This window comes from Vulpes vulpes, chromosome 4 (genome assembly GCF_048418805.1).
Source record: "Vulpes vulpes isolate BD-2025 chromosome 4, VulVul3, whole genome shotgun sequence".
Taxonomy (NCBI): domain Eukaryota; kingdom Metazoa; phylum Chordata; class Mammalia; order Carnivora; family Canidae; genus Vulpes; species Vulpes vulpes.
The window spans coordinates 1,125,394-1,145,230 of NC_132783.1; positions in this window are offsets into that span (position 1 = coordinate 1,125,394).

Genomic DNA, 19,837 nt, shown 5'->3' on the forward strand with positions numbered 1-19,837 from the left:
TATTCTGCAAAGAACATGAGATGTGAGAAGGGCATGAAAATCCTCAAGTAGGCTCTTGAGGTTTCTTTCCACCCTTGGGACTTTTTTCTTTTTTGGCCTTACTGCGTCTCTGATTTTCCTCCGCACCGATTCTGAATGAAACTCTCAGCGACTTTTGATTTTTTTTTTTTTTCCTGAACACAAGAATGGATTTTATGCAAGCGCTTGGGAGCTGGACCTTTCTGCTTCCAGGAAGCGACATAACCTGGCTTCTTTCTGGTCTTGGGGTCACCCCGGCCACAGGGCTTCCCTGGCCGTGGCCTCGCTGAAGCTCAGCATCTGGGGTGCGGTTGACCAAGGGGAACAAGCCAGAGAACCTGCTTTGGGAGTGGGATGCACGGGAGGATGCAAGTGCGGGTCACGAAACTTGATGCCGAAAGTCGCTGCTTTGGACACAGCCTGGCTCGTGGGGAGATGGGATTTGGCTGCTTGTAATGAGAATTTGATGCTCCTGGAAACTGAACAGAAGCATCTTTTGACTGAAGGTGTGAGCCTTGTAACAATCACTTAGTGCCAGGCGTTCCCGCTTTTCACATTAACTCTTCAACTATCAAATCTTTCAGGGCCTTTTAAGAGAATCCTTATCCTTGTTCGAAAAACAAAAAATTTGGTGACTTTTTCTCTACGTCCACATGAAGCAAAATAACATAGCAACATCCCTCACTCCCCCCTTTTTAAAACATCCGTCTTAGACGTTCTTTAGCTTGAAGGTCTTCTTTCCCTCTTTCTAGGTGAGAACAGAACTGTCCTCTGATGAAATCTCATTTTCCGTCTCGTATCTCCCTGTAAGAATCTCAAGGAAAAAAAAAAAAAAGAAAAAGAAAAGAGGAATCTAGACATGATGCTGGAGACTTGAAATGTACATAGAAACCTTTTTGGGGAAAAAACAAACAAACAAACAGAGATGCGTTTTGGACCTTAGTTAGAATCTTTCTTCCAACGGGTCCATAAATAAGCGTTTCAGCCGCTGCAGATCGTTAGGAGATGACGAGTGTCAACAAATGTTGAATCAGATATTTAAAGTCGGGGAAAAAACATTCTATTCTTGCTCCATTCAGAAATCAACTTTAGAAACGGCCCTATACATTTTATCATTCAGTTTTTCCGTTTATAAAATGGGTATCGGTTCAAGGGGAAAAAACTTTGTGAGTTGATTTCTGTTTCCGAAGCATATTTCTATCTCATCTCAAGTGTCCTTTTTAGGCAGCTTAGCGGACACTTCCCCACCAGAGAATATATTCAGAGAAGTTAGTAAGTAGAGATTTGTATGTTGTTGTTGGGTTTTTTGTTTTTTGTTTTTTTTTTTGGCCTTTTAGTAGTTCTGAAAAAATATATTTTCAGTTCCAATCTTCTGCAAATCAGTGGGTTATATCATTCGGGAGTTTAGTTCTGATTTCTGTATTCTGTTGAATTTCGGTGCAGTCTTATTGAATATTTTTTTCTATTTGGCAACGATTCCCTCTAGAAAAACAAGCGATATTCAAAAGGGTCACTTCAGAAAAAAATTAAAATAAAATAAAATAAAATAAAATAAATAAAATAAAATAATATAAAATATAAAATAAAATAAAATAAAATAAAATAATAAAAAATAAAAAAATTAAAAAGGGTCACCTCGAAAAAAATAAATAAAAATAAATAAATAAATGAAAATAATAAATAAATAAATAAATAATAAATAAATAAATAAATAAAAATTTTTAAAAAAGGGTCACTTCGGTTTTCACCAAAATGACAGTAAAGGTCTTATCAATGTCTGAGAGGACGTCAAAACTTCGTCGACATATAATAGGAGGAACGAGAGCAACCAATTGGGTGATTCAACAGCTCTTTTTTCTTTGTTCCTTGAGTATTTTTGCGACGTGTTCGATCTGGGCACTGAGACTTAAAAGTCAGGGGCAGGCCTGGGTAAGCTGGTGTCACCGTTAAGGCACGCGCTGCGCTGACCCTCGCATTGCACGTGGTTTGTTAGGAAGGGCCGTGACTAGGAGCTTCGCGGTGTAAAGACGCGCAGGCGAGACTCTGGAATCAGACCCCAGGGCGTACCAACGAAGGTGACACGTGTGATCTTACTAGTTACGAGCCTGGCTCCACGTGGAAGCTCGGCGAGCTGCCCCCAGCAAGACACCCCTGCTCTTCTGTGCTCTCACATTCTCCATGTGACAAGCCATACAAGTGAGAGGTATTAAATGCTCCATTTTTAATCTTGGTTCATTCGACACAAGGTGTGCGTGGAAAACTAACATTAAAAAGTGTTTCTCGGGGATCCCTGGGTGGCGCAGCGGTTTGGCGCCTGCCTTTGGCCCGGGGCGCGATCCTGAAGGCTCGGGATCGAATCCCACGTCAGGCTCCCGGTGCATGGAGCCTGCTTCTCCCTCTGCCTGTGTCTCTGCCCCTCTCTCTCTCTCTCACTGTGTGCCTATCATAAATAAAAAAAAAAAAAAAAAAAAAAATTAAAAAAGTGTTTCTCGAGCCACAAAAATGAAACAAGCAAAAAAAAAAAAAAGGGGTGAAATAAAATGGTAGCGGCACCGCCACTCCGCTACCTCAGATTCTCTCGGGCTCTCAGCACGTGTGCTGTCGTCGTCAGTCAACGAGAGGACAGTCGTTCCTCTTCGTCCCGCTGACGGCAAAACATTTGGCCTGTTGTCAGCGAACCACGAGGAGCGCTCTCATACTGGGAGGGCTCAGGCGCCTTAGCTTCCCAACCGTTGCAAGGGGTGGAGAGCCCTGAAGAGGCACCTGCTGTGCCTCAGCCTCTTTGGGGATGGGGGATTGGGGACAGAGCCCACCTGCAGCAGGTGGAGAAGCAGGGCCACTCGGGCTGCTTGGGGATGGGGGGGGGGACATGGGCCCATCTGCTGCAGGTGGAGAAGCAGGGCTGCTTGGGCTCCTTGGGGAGGGGCAGGGGACACGGGCCCACCTGCAGCAGGTGGAGAAGCAGGGCTGCTCGGGCTCCTAGGGGACGACGGGGACCTGGGCCCACCTGCAGCAGGTGGAGAAGCAGGGCTCCTCGGGCTCCTTGGGGACGGGGGACACAGGCCCACCTGCACCAGGTAGAGAAGCAGAGCCACTCGGGCTGCTTGGGGACAGAGGGACATGGGCCCACCTGCTGCAGGTGGAGAAGCAGGGCCGCTCGGGCTCCTTGGGAACAGAGGGACACGGGCCCACCTGCAGCGGGTGGAGAAGCAGGGCCACTCGGGCTCCTTAGGGATGGGGGGTCCCAGGCCCACCTGCAGCAGATGGGCAGTGAGGGGAGGTAACGTGTGTGAGTTCCAGGCCGAGGCTGTGAAAGCCCCTGTGCCGCTCCAGTCTGTCGTCGGCTGCCAGGGAGCAGGACGGGGACTCGCCTGCAGTGAAGGAGCTTCGAGAAACCGAGGTCTCTGGTAGACCAGGGCCCCGCGTCCCACCCAGAGCCGTTCTCCAGCACCTCTCAGCGCCGTCGCATATTTTTGAGGCGGAGGAAAGGAACCTTTCTTACGTCATTAATTCGCTGACATTTCCAGGTAAATTTGTGAAGCGCGGCAGCAGCCGGTGAACCCCGAGCAGTTTCTGCGGATTGGACGATCTCCTCCCGGTTGGGCCTCATATGGGGCGTCTCAGGGGTGCTGGTTTCTCAGCGCAGCCCTGCCGCCTCCTGGACTTTAGCGTTCCTCTTCCTTCTTTCCTTATTTTCTGCCGCCGCCAAATTCCGAAGCTTGTCAGGGTCTTACCGGGTCGGGAGGTGGAGTGTGGACGTCAGCGCGGGGGAGCGCGGGGCAGGACAGTCAGGGCTGCGGACCCAGAGGGCGGAGCAAGCCCCAAGGGACGGGCGTTGAGCCGTGCTTAGAGCCTGCGGACTGTTCCAGAAGCTTGAGATGCCGGAGGGTGTAGATGGAGAATGAAGGACCAGGGGCAGCTCCGTAAGGCTGAAGGCAACGGGGTTGTCTGGTTGGAGTCGGGGGACGTGGGTCAAGAGCCAGCCGAGGGGGCTGAGCCTGCGGTGGAGGCTCTGGGCGACGGGGTCCCACGCGGCCCGGAGCACTCGGGGTGCAGTCCAGAGTCTAGAAATGACGTTGTGGCTGTTGCTGCGCCGCTGGCCCGGCCTTGCTGGCGGCCCTGGGAGCCGGGCCGGGCCCCGAGGGGGAGTCGGGCTGAGCCGTGACGCGACCAGAGCTCTGCAGGCACAGACGTCGGTTAGTGCACGCGGATGGGGGCGGCCGCACGTCTGCACACCTGCGTGGGGACCTCGGTCCCATTCTGTGGCTCACACGGTGGGGTGCCGGCTGCGGCCTCCCGGCCTCCGTGGCAGGGCTGCTACCGCCTGCCTGTAGCCTACGCTCCTCGTGGGACACCCGGGGGCAGTCTCCGCCGTGGGGGGTCACGCTCACCACCGCGTGGCCCTGCGGCTCCCGGGGTCCCCGCCTTGCGGAGGCCGGGCCCACGGGCTGCGGGGCCTCTGTGTCTCTCGGCTCTGGGGGGGCCCGGCGTCCCTCCGATGGCTCCACTGGCCCGTCCAAGCCTGGGCCTCGGCCTGGCGGCCTCCTCGGCAACCGCGGCTGGGGATGCACAGAGTTGGCAGCCGGGAGCCCACGGCCGCAGGCCCTTGTCCCCTCCTGCAGCGCCTTCGACCCCGAGGGGAGCCTCGGTGTCTGGGGACAGCTGCCCAGATGCCCCCAGCCGGCTCTCAGGCCTGCTCGCTGGGCCCAGGCCACCCCCGCTCCCTGCGGCCCGTCCGGGGCCGTAGCCCTGGTGGCTCCCAGGCCGCAGGCCGAGCGTCCGTCTCTATGCCCGCCAGACACTGGGCTCCCTCACCTTCCCCTTCACCTCCGACATCTGCGCTTCCCCGGCTCCTGTTGGTACAGCTGCAGGCCCGGCTTGGTCCACACACCGGGGCTGTGGGGGGCCCGGGACAAGCTGCCGGCCGGGGCAGCTGGGAGCACTGGGCTCCGGCCTCGGGGCTCCTAGGCCGCACCGGGAGCCCTGGATTCACCCCAGGCCCCTGTGGCCGTGCGGGTCGCCTGCAGCCACGCAGTCCCCGTGCCAGCAGAGGGGAGCAGCAGCGCAGGGACGCCCAGCATGGGCGGGAAGGCAGCCCGCCACACCCCGGCTGGCCCTGAGGACGAGGAGGCGCCGCAGATGGCCCAGCGACAGCCCGGGGAGCCCAGAAGGTGTCCCCCGACGCCTGCAGACGCCCCTCCCAGGCCCGCCGGCCGCTCTGCCCCGCAGGTAGCTCCCCGCCCACACCGCGCTGCTGGACCAGCCGCCCAGATGTGCCGCCCTTGCCACATGTTGGCCCACAGTGCGCCAGCGGGTCCCGCACAGGGACTCCCGCAGGGCCCACTCCTACCCTCTGCCCGGCATCTCCGGGCTCCGCACGGCTGGCCGCCCTCCACGGCGACTCTTCACGGCTTTTACTTTTAACCTTCCGCGTTGGGCATGGCGAATCCTCCTCAGCTACAGCTACAGGCTGGGTGTGCAGACCCTGACACCCCCGCGCGGTCCTGGAGACCCCGGTGTGGATACGGTTGGTCCCGGGAGGGAGCATACGAATTCCCAGGCCAGGAACTGGGGGCAAAGCTCTTCGGGCAGAGGGAGCAGCGTCTGCGGAGGCTCAGTGGCGGGAGAGCGCACAGTAGGTCTACGGCATCGTGTTTGCAGACTCCTCCTGACTGTGACACTTGCTTACACACAGGTTTTTCATCATGATGCAGTGCGCGTAGAACTGGGGGAGGGAATCTAGCAAATGACACTCAGATGTGCTTCTCTTCTCCCATTTCATTAAAATAAAATGCTGATCTTGACCGACTAAATTGTTTTCACACTTCACTAAAATCCATTAGAGAGCCTGAAAGGACAAAAGCAATGCTTTGGGGTCTAGGCTGGGTGGAGCCGAGGGTGTGAGGAGTCGTTTGATGCAAGATGAAACTGGAAAGGAAAGCGAAAGCAACCCTCGGTGGCTCGTCCATCATTAACCTAAACGTCGCCAAAAAGCACCAAAGCGTTTGGATAGGGGACACCTGGGGGTGCGACCTGAGCAGGTGTGTGCACAATATTCCTGCTGCAGACTGATTTGTGGGGGTCAAGACTGGGTGTGGAAGACAGATGTGTTTTTCTGTTTGGTTTTGGGTTTTTTTTTTTTTTTCTTTTCTAAGTGAGAAATGATGGTGCCTGGAATAGAAGAAGTGGGTGAGTTTCTGGAAAACCGCAAACTACCAGAATTGTGACTGGAATAGAAGAGGATAAAGGTGGTGGAGCAGTGGACGCTTGGAAGCTATTGAAGGGACAGGATTTGTGGGATTTACAAAACCCTACAGGGGAGATGCTACTCAGCGAGAGGAGGAGGCTCTGCAGCAACAGGTACTGCTTCGAGGACCAAAGACGTGCGTCACATCTTGAGTCATGGAGATTCTTGGTCTCCACGGCAACGTCTGCCTTGAACATGGCGGGACTGTAGGGCTGGTGAGTGCGGACGCTGAGCAGGACTGTGTCCGAACAGCGGTGTGGCCTTGAGTAGGAATTTGCCCCTCCGAGTCTTCGTTCCTCACCCTAAAGTAGAGGCAACAGTTGTTCCGACTTCGTGGAGTTCCTGAGCAGGACGTAAAAGAAAACCTGAGCATTGGCCAGGGTAGCCCTTTCCTCCAAAGTAGGTAAGATGGGCTCAGCTCACTCCTCCGTGCCCTAGGAAAGGCCCAGGCCCTCCACCCAACTGTCCGACATTTGCTGCGCGTAATGGAGAGTCTCCCGGCCGTAAGTTGCCGAAGCTTCCGCTTCCGTGGAGTTTACTCTGCAGATCGACATGCCAGTCCTCACATGGGACAGTTCCATTCTGCGTCACCACAGATACTGAGCTCTACTTGCCTCATTTTCCAGAAGAAAAAAAAATAATAATCAGAAACACACAATTCCTTTGTGCGTAGGACAAATTGTAACAGGTTTGAGGAGATGGGAAAGGCCGGACTTAAATACAAACGATGTAATGGCACCATAGTAGCCAGTCCTTGCCACAAAACGCCCCTTGGACATTTTTTAAAATTCATTTATTCATGATAGACACAGAGAGAGAGAGAGAGAGAAAGAGGCAGAGACACAGGCAGAGGGAGAAGCAGGCTCCATGCAGGGAGCCTGACGCAGGACTCAATCCCGGGACTCCAGGATCACGCCCTGGGCCTAAGGCAAGTGCCAAACCATTGAGACACCCAGGGATTCCCCCTCCTTGGGCATTTTTACAGTGGATTCTAGTTTCCTTCCTTGTCTTTCCACCCTCCCTACTAACTTCCGTGCAATCTCAGAAAGGAAATCATAAAAAAGGAAGAAGGCCGACTAGTTCTTTCCATTTTGTAAGGCACTATCACTTAGCATTTAGGCTCCCTTTGTAGCTCAGAACCTGCTGAAGCTTTGAAAAGGCCACTTGCCAATAAATAAATAAATAAATAAATAAATAAATAAGCCACTTGCCAATAAATAAATAAATAAATAAATAAATAAATAAATAAATAGGCCACTTGCCACGCCATGTAACCGAAAGTGGTGTGAACTCTCTCAGAAACACACAGGCCGAGCATGGCAGAGGGGGCTCACCCAGGGAAATTGGGCAGCCAGAAAGTAGTGAAGGTCCACTTGCAGGAAGAATAGGCTCCTCTTTCCTTTGCCTTCCCTGCTCTGTATCATTCCTTGGTTAGAACACTTGCCAGTTTGTGTTGACACTTTTATCTTTATTTTATTTTATTTTTTAAGAGAGGGCAGGGAGAGGCAGAGAGAGAAGGAACGAGAGAATCATAAGCAGGCCCAGCACAGAGGGGGGCTCGATCTCACGACCCTGGGATCATGACCTGAGCTGGAATCGGGAGTCGGACGCTTAACCAATTGAACACCCCACGTGTTGGCACTTTCTAATTGGGGAGAAATGCCTAATATTTGCCAAGCACACTACTCCGTGATTTATATCTGTTGACTCTTTCGTGCTCGTAACACAGTCGGCAAGATAAGTATCATTGTCATTTTATCCTTGAGTAGACAGGAATTATGGAATTTAACCGTTTTAGCCAGAGTGACGTAGCCAGGTAAATACCCACGTAATTCAATTGTATCTCTGTTTGTCCAACTAGGCAGTGGACTTCTGTGAAGGCAGGAACCAGGTTGTCTTATTATGTGGCGTTGACGTCCTCTGGTAAGTTGTAGGGCCCCGATAATTGTTTGGATTGAATGAACACTTCACAAAAGATGAGAGAAAAACCCAGTTTCCTGACAATTAAATAAAAGGTTCGTGTATATGAACGTATTTTTTTTTTTTCATGATAGAACTGAGAGATCGTGAGGTAGGAGAGCTAAGAGCTTGAAAGCAACTTCTCTTCCAGGTACATCCCCTTATCTTAGAGAAGTTTGACTTTCCTACCCCAAAGGGATCGAAATAGAGAATGAGGTATGGCCACCCTCGTGAGCCACTCCTCTGCCAGGATCGCTCACGTCCTGGTTTGCTCGTCTTCAGGTCCCAGACCTGAATTACGTACTGCACAGCGTGACTCATGCCGCCTGTTCCTACAGAGAATACCACTTTGTCTTTCAGACTGCAGCGAAGCCAACCTTCTTTCCGCCGCTACAGGAACGGGTGGGAAGGAAAGCACAGCAGAGTCCGCTCTGCCCACCGCCGGGATTGCAGTTTCCTCCCTGGGATGGTAGTGGCCTGACCTATGCCACCCCTGGGTGTGCAGGGCTCTAACCCTGGACCACTGTAATCAGAGCCAATGGCCTTGCCGTTGCATCACCCTGGACAATCATGTTCCCCCGGGAGCCCCAGGTACCTCGCCGCAGACACGGGCGGGGGGGGGGGGCAGTTCTTTCAAAAGTAGGAGTTCACCATCCTGTCCAAACAGGCTCACGTACTGCTTTGGAAATGCTATTTTCCCTTCTACCGCTACACCGGGTTGTGGTCTTGGCTGTCTATTGACGTGGAAACCAAAGCAACCAAAGCATAAGGCAACACCTCACCCACCTGGAATTTAACTGTCCTGAAGCTTCGGGACTCTGGGACGAGGCCAGGGAAAGCTGCTGGCGGGAAGTAAGACTTCCGAATCTCCGCAGGCCCCGGGCCTGATACGTATCACCTGTTACTCCTGCTTAGTTAAGTCCGTCGGATCATTCGTCTCATCTCTGTGACACCCGCGTCCCACCACCCAAGGGATGCGTTCTCTCCCGAGTCAGGTTCGATTTTGGGTCTGTACAAAGAAGCAGGCACATTCCCTCCCACCTTTGTGGGAGGGAATTACTATCAAATTTGAAATTTCAGATTTCAAATTTCAAATTTCAAATTTGAATTACTTTCAAAATACAGTCACCGTAGAATGAGGTTAAAAACGTGTAGACATCTTTGTCATTTGAGTTCACCTGGGCTGTCTCCCGTGGCTTGCTCCCTCCATACCTCGTGCTTGACGTTTGGTTCCTGCACCACGTCCTCACCTCGGCTCTATGACTTCAACTCTTTGGCTCTATGACTCCAACATTTGGTCAGACCCATTGATTGGGGTCCAAGATGATTTCTGATCTACAATTTAGATCACTCTCCTAAGCTTTACCTGGGTGCTCCCCAGAGCCCAACATGCGGCCATCACCCCCTGATGACTGTGGGTTCCCGGTGTCCCCCTCACTGTGCCAGAACTACATCCCTCATCAGAGCGCACAGTTACGGGCTGGGGAGACGGCACCACCAGACAGTGAGGGGAGCGAGCGTAGAACATAACAAGCAGGAGAGAACGGAACTAACGAAAGCATGGACTGAGGTACGGGATGTGGGGGAACTGAAAGGACTCCTCGTAAGACATTGGGAGACCTGGGGTCGGCCACTGCTTGTGTCCCTTTAATCAAGTCACACCTGTCCTCTCTTGACGTCAGTGTCCTTATCTGTAATTGAGGAAGCTGGACAAACTCTCAAGTCCCACTTAATTCTGACATTCCGTCCTTCTAAGGGCAATAGGAAACATACAGTTCTGAGGGCCTCGCAGAGATCATTTTATTGCAGCAAAGTGTGATAATTAATATTCGCGATGATGACTCTGGGTCATCAAGGAAAATTACATTATGCCCAATGGACTTTTAAGGAAGGCCTCATAAAGTTTAGCGTATTTCGGAAGGATTTTCTGCCAGAATGTTGAGTGAAAAAGGGTATATACTGTATTGCCTCCTGTTGTGCTGAAAACACGCCATCCAGAATCACCAAATTTTGAAGATTCCATGGAGTGAAGCTTTGGTGTATCTAAAAAGCTCTGATCAAAAGAACTGTTTCACACTAGGGTGTTTACCAATAGCAGGAAGGGTTTCCAAATTAAATATGACTTAGATGATTATTATGGAAGCAATTAGGTTTGCTCCCTCATTATTACTCGTTTTAAGTTTTATTATTTTTTATTTTTTTCGTTTTAAGTTTTAATATGTGAACCCCATGTCCTATTGTGTTCCTCCATAAAACACGACCACCTGACTTAGTCTCTTCTACTGATTTTTATATTGATCTTATCACTTACATTTCAGGAAGTAGACTTTTCCTCTCTTGGTGTTGTTCGGGTATTTGTGTTCTTTGACCTGCGTTGGCTACTATTCCATTGCTGAAAGAAAAGCTTAAAATGCTCAGATTACTTCTTACAATTTCTACTCATCCACCCTCAACTTGGTGCTCGCCCGCGCTGCAAATATTGCTCCGTAGTGATTGGTCCTTGGTGACTTGGTCCCCCCACCACTTAGTATCCCAAGGACATAGATGGCTTCACAGCCACTGGAGAGCCGGAGGGGTGTGTTTGCTTTCTAAAGTTAGAAAATGGGCTTTCTCGGAAGCCTGTGGGCTGCTCTCCACGCTTCCCATTGACTAGAGTCGGAGCCTGTTTTCAACCACCAAATGCCAACTCATGTCGGTAACCATCCTCGCCTTAAATCCCTTCGAGAGCATTGAAGGATTTCAGCCTTTTTGTCAATCTTTATGTATTCGGGCTTTCAAAGGAAACCGTGGTGATAAATTCCTGAAGGTGGGTTGTGGTTGCCTGAATATTGCAAAACCGGTGACTTGTCCCCCTAATATTTGAGTCTCAAGAGGAGAACAAATAGGATACATCACATCCCGAACTGGTCCCCTCATTATCAGGAAGCACGATGCGGTGGAACGTGGGAAGTCCTTGTTGCAATGCGGACGCCCGGAGGTGGCATTTGCCCTTCAGGAACGTAGACGCGGCCTTTTCCTCAGCCAGGGCTGGCGCTGTGCTCGGCGCGCTGTGTCGCTGCAGCAGAGTCACTTACCCTTCACCGTCTTTGGGTTTTCTGGGATATAAAATGGGGTGCAAACTCGATGACCTCCATTGGCCCACTTGGCCCTTTCGCCCTCTGGTTTGCTAGCGACCCACGAGGTGCAGGTCACTTTCCTTTTGCCGAGTGTTGCAGGAAACCAGCTCGGAGTGTTGGAGCCCCTCCTAAGGAATTAGCGTCTCAGCGTCGCCCAGGCAAGCCTGCAGGGACCTGGGGGCTCGGAAGCTGAAGTGTCCTCTGATCTACCTGACGGACCCCCCGGAACTTGGTGCGAGGGTTAGAGTACAGTCATTATTTTGTCAGAAGTTTTATTTTATTTTTATTAAAAAGGGTCTGACTAGCGTTCTCAAAGATTTCCGAGCCTCCAGAAATAACTATTTGCACACAAATTATTGATTTCAGGGTAAGCTCTCTGAATTCGCAGGAAATAACTGCTCAGCTTATTTACTGTGCTGATTGCTTTGCTTTAAAAAGTACAAAAAGTACAAAAAAAACCAATGGAATCAGGAGGAGGAGAATGAAGAGCATATGTACTGCCGTACAACACGAAATATACAGTCAAAAGTATGATTTTGAAGAATCTGGGAAGAAACAAACAAATGCTCAAAATATTAACCAAAATTATCTAGGCAAAGGAATTTGTAATAGGATCTTAATTTTGAGAAGGAGCATAAAATGTTAATAAGATTTGTGTCTTCACGGTAGGAATCATAGGTGCATTCTCTATTCTTTATATTTCTCTGTAACATGTTAATATCATTCACAAAATCTGCATGACTTTTATAAGATGGAAAATTAAATGTATTGGGAATTCAGCATCCCTTTGGACTGCTCTGTCCTCAAGGATCCAAACTGCATTACTGTTGAATGGTGTGGCCTTTTTTTTTTTTTTTTCAAATTAATCAGCTTTAAAGCATTGTGTGAGGATTCCTATATTTCTAGTTAAAAATAATAGCTTGCAAATATATCACTGAATAGCTCTTACTCACTTCCACTTCACTAGCCAGTTTGACTCTTTGGACACCCCTTGGGGTGTGACGTCATGATTCCCTACACCGTAGGTGGCTTATTGTCTGACTTCCATCACGGTGTCACTTCAGGCTCCTTAGTTTCTCAGTTTGGGACGTGAAACTCAGGTTATAAGTACTCGGTCGGTGGCATTTTATTCTATCAAGGAAGCATTTCTAGATAAAGTGACACAAACTGATCCTGGAAGATGAACATCTCTGTCGTTTTTTCCTGAAAGTGATCTCTCAAACTATTTGAGGTACAGACCATGCTGTGTACCTGTATTGGACCTGGGATTTATTTATTTATTTATTTATTTATTTATTTATTTATTTATTTATTTAATTTTTATTGGTGTTCAATTTGCCAACATACAGCATAACACCCAGTGCTCATCCCGTCAAGTGCCCCCCCTCAGTGCCCGTCACCCAGTCACCCCCCCCGCCCTCCTCCCCTTCCACCACCCCTAGTTCGTTTCCCAGAGTCAGGAGTCTTTATGTTCTGTCTCCCTCCCTGATATTTCCTACACATTTCTTCTCCCTTCCCTTCTATTCCCTTTCAATATTTTTTATATTCTCCAAATGAATGAGACCATTTCATGTTTGTCCTTCTCCGATTGACTCATTTCACTCAGCGTCATACCCTCCAGGTCCATCCATGTCGAAGCAAATGGTGGGTATTTGTCATTTCTAATGGCTGAGGAATATTCCATTGTATACATAGACCACATCTTCTTTATCCATCATCTTTCGATGGACACCGAGGCTCCTTCCACAGTTTGGCTATTGTGGCCATTGCTGCTAGAAACATCGGGGTGCAGGTGTCCCGGCGTTTCATTGCATCTGAATCTTTTGGGTAAATCCCCAACAGTGCAATTGCTGGGTCGTAGGGCAGGTCTATTTTTAACTCTTTGAGGAACCTCCACACAGTTTTCCAGAGTGGCTGCACCAGTTCACATTCCCACCAACAGTGTAAGAGGGATCCCTTTTCTCTGCATCCTCTCCAACATTTGTGGTTTCCTGCCTTGTTAATTTTCCCCATTCTCACTGGTGTGAGGTGGGATCTCATTGTGGCTTTGATTTCTATTTCCCTGATGGCCAGTGATGTGGAGCATTTTCTCATGTGCGTGTTGGCCATGTCCATGTCTTCCTCTGTGAGATTTCTCTTCATGTCTTTGGCCCATTTCATGATTGGATTGTTTGTTTCTTTGGTGTTGAGTTTAATAAGTTCTTTATAGATCCTGGAAACTAGCCCTTTATCTGATACGTCATTTGCAAATATCTTCTCCCATTCTGTAGGTTGACTTTGAGTTTTGTTGACTGTATCCTTTGCTGTGCAAAAGCTTCTCATCCTGATGAAGTCCCAATAGTTCATTTTTGCTTTTGTTTCTCTTGCCTTCATGGATGTGTCTTGCAAGAAGTTACTGTGGCCGAGTTCAAAAAGTGTGTTGCCTGTGTTCTCCTCTAGGATTTTGATGGAATCTTGTCTCACATTTAGATCTCTCATCCATTTTGAGTTTATCTTTGTGTCTGGTGCAGGAGAGTGGTCCAGTTTCATTCTTCTGCATGTGGATGTCCAATTTTCCCAGCACCATTTATTGAAGAGACTGTCTTTCTTCCAGTGGAGAGTCTTTCCTCCTTTATCGAATATTAGTTGACCATAAAGTTCAGGGTCCACTTTTGGGTTCTCTATTCTGTTCCATTGATCTATGTGTCTGTTTTTGTGCTAGGACCACACTGTCTTGATGACCACAGCTTTGTAGCACAACCTGAAATCCGGCATTGTGACGCCTCCAGCTGTAGTTTTCTTTTTTAATATTCCCCTGGCTATTCGGGGTCTCTTGTAGTCTGCACAGGCAAAGAGAAAAGGTCGTATGAAAATGAATGTTGTGGAGGGTAAAAAGGAGGCTTTGTGAGAACTAAAGAATGGGTAAGTAGTCATCCACGCGTGAGGTTGCCTTTTCAGTAAGTGCAGAGGCTTCTCAGTGGACTTCTAGCGTCTTCCTTGCTTCTGTTTGTTTCTCTTGCGTGACCATAGAGATTGGTTAACTTTCAAGTACGGATCATTTTCTGTCATTTACTACTTTGACCTTGGGTGAGTTGCTCAGCTACCTTTCTTGTGCCACAATCACCCTCTTTTTACAATGGGATAATAGTATCACCTATCTCCCGGGGTGGATGCGAGCATTGCCCACGTTCCAACTATAAAGTGCTCAAGGATGTGGTTTGGCTCAAAGTGAAGTGCTTAGCACATATTAGCTATTATCATTATCACCGTTATTATTATTATCATTAAGCATAAAACTTCTGTAACTACATGGGATCTTTACCTCATTATGTCCTGAATTAGTGTAGGTGCTGTTTCTTTGGTATGTGGTGTTCTGACATTTCTACCCAGAACACATTGGACATTAATACTGGTACATTTACATAAACCAATTATTTCTGGGTTTTCCCCTACACACCTATAATCAGGGTCCCTGAGATGCAAAATATAGCCTGATATAAATAATATAAATAATTGAAAAAGTACAGCACCCAGAATGTCACCCTAAAATCCATTTGATTCTGTTTTCCAATGTCTCTGTAGAATATATTAAGTGGAAGTTTTTGCTCTATTACTAGAGGGAAAGCTCCAACAAGTTCATTACTGTGGGGTATTCGGAAGTCCTAAGATCACTTTATATACAAAATACACTCTCGATTCAGAACATAGGCTGTCGAACATGAGAGACTCCTGAGTCTGGGAAACGAACTAGGGGTGGTGGAAGGGGAGGAGGGCGGGGGGTGGGGGTGACTGGGTGACGGGCACTGAGGGGGGCACTTGACGGGATGAGCACTGGGTGTTATTCTGTATGTTGGCAAATTGAACACCAATAAAAAATAAATTTATTAAAAAAAAAAAGAATATAGGCTGTCTAGCCCGATGCATTCGTCAACACCCAGACTCCATTTGGTCCCTTGTCCTGCTGGGGTGCAGTGGCCATGGGCCACTTGCTTGTGGGAGTCAAGTCCCACCACCTTGCCTGTCTTCACCCTGGCTTCGTGCTCCTTCCTTCCTCCTCTGGGGCTACGAACTCCAACCTCAGAGTCAGAATAAGGTGGGCGGGAGCACGAAGGGCTGACGCTGGTTCTTTCCTGAGTGCGAACAGCATGATCTGGCTTGTGGTTTCCTGGCCTACCGGGATTTCTTCTTCCGTGATGCTTCCATAGGGTCTTTGGAAGGTCCCCTCTACTGACAACTTGGGTGGAGTCTTGAGCGAAGGATTGCACGCACCCAGCTGTGGCCGCCCCTCCGGAGGCCTGTTTCCGTCCTCCTTTCCCCTCAAGGAGAAGTCCGAACACCGCCAGGCCAGCCTGGACCTCGTGGGTTCCCACATCGAATCCACAGAAAATACTACGAGTTTGTTCTGATGACCTGTGCAAGGCGGGTGGGTCCCGACACGGTGGGTGAGTCATCCCATCTGTCCCCTGCAGACGTCCCGGGGACAGTCGGCTGTCAGTCCTCCACGCGCGCCACACACGCCTGGTGGCGGTCACACGTCACACCCTCCACGTGGGGCCTGCCGAGCCCCTCACTAGGGTTTGGTGTTACAGGTACAGTTTTCTCCAGAGGAAACTTCCGCATGACTTTTCTTCATCGTGATCCTCGTCCTCCTTGTTTCCGCCCCTCCCACGGAGTAGGGGCTACAAGAACCGCGGCCCTCGTCCTGGGCCTCCTCCCGGGGACACTTTCACACTCTGTCCTCGCCTGACGATGCTGGACACCGCGGCGGCGCGTCCACAGCATCGTGCCTCGCGTTGCTTTCTTGCGGACCCGGTAGGACTTCCCCGTACGGCTTAAGGCTAGTCAGCGACGCCTCAGGGACCTCCTGCAGCTGGTAATCGGGCCGCTCTCAAAGTTGACGTAACTAAGGCCACGTGGAAACCGTTGTCATCTCAACTTTGGGAGATGGCTGCAGACGGAAAGGTGAAAAAATGCCCTGCGATGAAGTGGAACCAACCTCACTGAGCATCATTGGGAAGTTGTCGTGGTTTTTTCTGTTTTGTTTTGTTTTTTTTAAAATGCTGACTCTATAATTGAATTCTAAGACTAAGGGAAAAAAACTAGAACACTTATATTACAATGAAGCAAAATGACCTTTTAGCTACACAGTTTGAAGTTTCACTAATGGATTTAGCTCCATCAGAAAGAAAAGTTCCATTTCATTTTCTGCCTATCATCCACAAATACAATGCATTATAATGCTGAAGGGGAATTAATCGTGTGACAGTGGGAATGAGCTTGCATAAAATTCATTTACTTGAAAATAGAAGCAGCCGTACTTACCGAATCTGCACCCAGCCAAGAGGGGACGCGGTAACAGCAGAGTTAAACCACAGAAGCAAGTGCACCACTCAGCTTAATTGGAAACCGCGTTTATGTAGTGGCTGAAGTAGAAAGATTGAAAATGTGAACAACGGTAATGTAATGTTTTCTGTTGGGATTAATACATTTAAATGTGAGAATATTATACTTTAATTTGTAAGTGTAAACAAAATGCACTTTAAATTGTGCACATGCATCAGTACTTGAGAAATGGGCTTCCAAATTCTCATTAATGTAATTTTTAAACCCAAGAAGTACGATATTGCAAAAGGCTTTTTTCACCCATGAAAATGAGAAAGATACTGTTTTGAGCATGTAAATGTGCATTTTTCCTCTCTTTGAACATCTGCTACCTTTTTTTTTATTATTATGCGATCAAACCAATTGATGCTCATTTTGAACAAGGAAGATTTATGGTGTTTACACTACATAAAAGATGAATTTACCCAGTGAGATTTCGTTGGTATATATAACATCTTGTTTAGTCTTACTGAGATATGTGTATTAGAGAGAAACCCAATCTAGTTATTATTGATCTGGTAAAATGGCTTTATTGGTTTGCAGTATTCCTAATTTGAGAGGGAAATGAGCTTCATAGGAAACTGGTTATTTAAAAGAAACAAGTACCCAATCGCTGTGGCCCGGAAAGCCAAGATTAATCCGTAAGCCAAGAAGAGAAAAGTGTTTTACAGAATTTAACTCTTTACTATTCAAATCCATAGTCCCGAATTAAGTTTCATGTGCCGTCTCAAGCAGTTTCTTCATGTGTATCAACTAAGGAAAGGCAAGAAAGATTATTTAAAGATTAGCAGAAATTTGAATTTTGTATCAGAGGTGAGATTCAAAGCATCTGCCCGTTTTTCTTGTTAGATAGTTTTTATATTTGTAAAATAGGATGATTTATTCACTTTCTAGTAGAGAATGCTGTGTTTTCCTCTAAATAGGGAAAAGGGGGGGATCCCTGGGTGGCGCAGTGGTTTAGCACCTGCCTTTGGCCCAGGGCACGATCCTGGAGACCCGGGATCGAGTCCCACGTCGGGCTCCCGGTGCGTGGAGCCTGCTTCTCCCTCTGCCTGTGTCTCTGCCTCTCTCTCTCTCTCTGTGACTATCATAGATAAATAAATAAATAAAAATTTAAAAAAAATAAATAAATAGGGAAAAGGGTTTTGGTTACTCTTTCAGTCAGGGTCTAATCCAGGAGATGGGAACCGCGCTTTAATCTGGACAAAGTCTAACCTAAAGAATTAGCAGCCGTATCAGAGGATTAGAGTGACTAATAATAGAAGAGCAGTAGATGCAGAAGACGCAGTGATTTCCTCTGGGGCTGGAGTAGAGACTTCAGGAGTGTTTCCTCCTCCCTGCCCCTAAGCCTGGTGTCCAGATCTTGGAGGGGGCAAAACCATGACGGCCGAGGATGGCAGAGAGGCGCTTTGGTGCCCCACCGGCGGAGCTTGCTGGACGTGTGTCCTCTGGAGATTATGGGAAGTCTGCCCTCTGTTTACAGGGAGGCATATCCCAGAGCACCTGAGAGCTGGTCGGGGAAGCGGCCGGCGATGGGTGGTGTTGGCCTTCCTCCCTTTAGGATCTGGGAAAGCAGCCCTTTCTGCAGCTCCTGGGTACGGGAGAAATGAGTGGCGCGGAAGAGGTGGGCCCCTGGGAAGCCCCACGCACTGCGGGAGCTGCCCGCTGGGGCGCTCCCTGTCCTGCAGGCTCAGGTGCATAGGAAGCCAGGCCTGCTGTGGCCGAGGGGTGGATGGGACCCAGCCATTGGTGCCCTGGAGTCGGCTGAGCAAGCACGTAGGAACCGGGGGGGGGGGGGATGGGGGGGATCCCTTTCTCCTGCAGTCTCTGTAGTGCCCTCTACTCACACAGCTTCACATCTTCCCTCCTGACGATACAAAAAAAAAAAAAAATTAAAAAGCTCACCTCTGTTTTCTCAGATCAGCTATTAAAGGATGTATTTGGAGCTACGAGGCCGTACGTTGATACCTGGCACAAATGAGATCAGTAGAGAAACCTGCCTGTGGTTTATGAGCCTGAATCAGGCCGCTGCTGGTCCGGGGTGCTGTGCGCCTCGGGGCAAACACCTTGCCCGGCCCCTGTCTCCTCTGGGCTCCTGCCTGGAAACCTCTATTCCATTAGAGGTAATTGGGCTATTTAACCCGGAGTGTTAGCCAGTCACAACCCACGTAGACATCTGGACTACCTCCTATCCTTCTTTGCGGAGATGTTTCTTTTCTCTTTTTCATCAGCTTTTTGGGTTTGAATATGATTTTACAGCTATGAGATGATTTCTTTCTGCTTTGGTTTCCTTATTTGTGGAATGGCGGTAACTTTGGCATCCATCTCATTGTTTTAGGGCTTGAAGGATTACGTGAGTTAATTAATTCAAGCTAGCTGTTTATCACCACACTCAGCATGTACCAACTGCTCTATAAATATTATCTATTATATTGATGTAAGTGTTAGTTACTAAATTAGTTACTGTCTTTACTGCTCTTGGCCTAAAGAGGTGCTGGCTTTAGGTCGACTCTGCCAAGAGCTCCATAGTTGTGGGTTATTAGCATCCTAAATGCGACGACCACCCTGTATTATTGTCCAATCCAGTGGTAAATCATCCTTCTTAATTTAAATAAAACATAGGAAGAAGTTGAAAAAGGATAGTGGAAAAATACTGGCTTTGTGGCCCAAAATACCTGGCTTCTGAACTGAGCTTCTTTAATTATTAGTTGTGTTGTTGATCTTTGTCAAATTATTTAACCTCAATTTTCTCCTTCAAAAAAATATATATATATCTAATTCCACATGCACTATTTATACGCATGCACACATACCCCTCAGAGCACATTAAATAGGATGATGCACATAAAGGATCATTCCTAGAGAAACAAATATATTCGACATGTTACTTTTATTATAAAGCAAAACCTCCTGTGGACACACAGGCTTCACCCAGATGGCAGGGGGGTATTTCTATGCCCAGGTTGCTGTCGAACTCTAGGACAGGTGGGGAAATGCGCACAAGGGAACAGGAATTCTAGTCTGGAAGCTGGAAGGTCTAGAAGCATGATTGCTGGGCTCCTCAAGTCCACTTCAAAATCCAGTTATGGCACAAATAAGTCATGGGAGTAAGAGGCGCTATGTGGGGGACATCGTG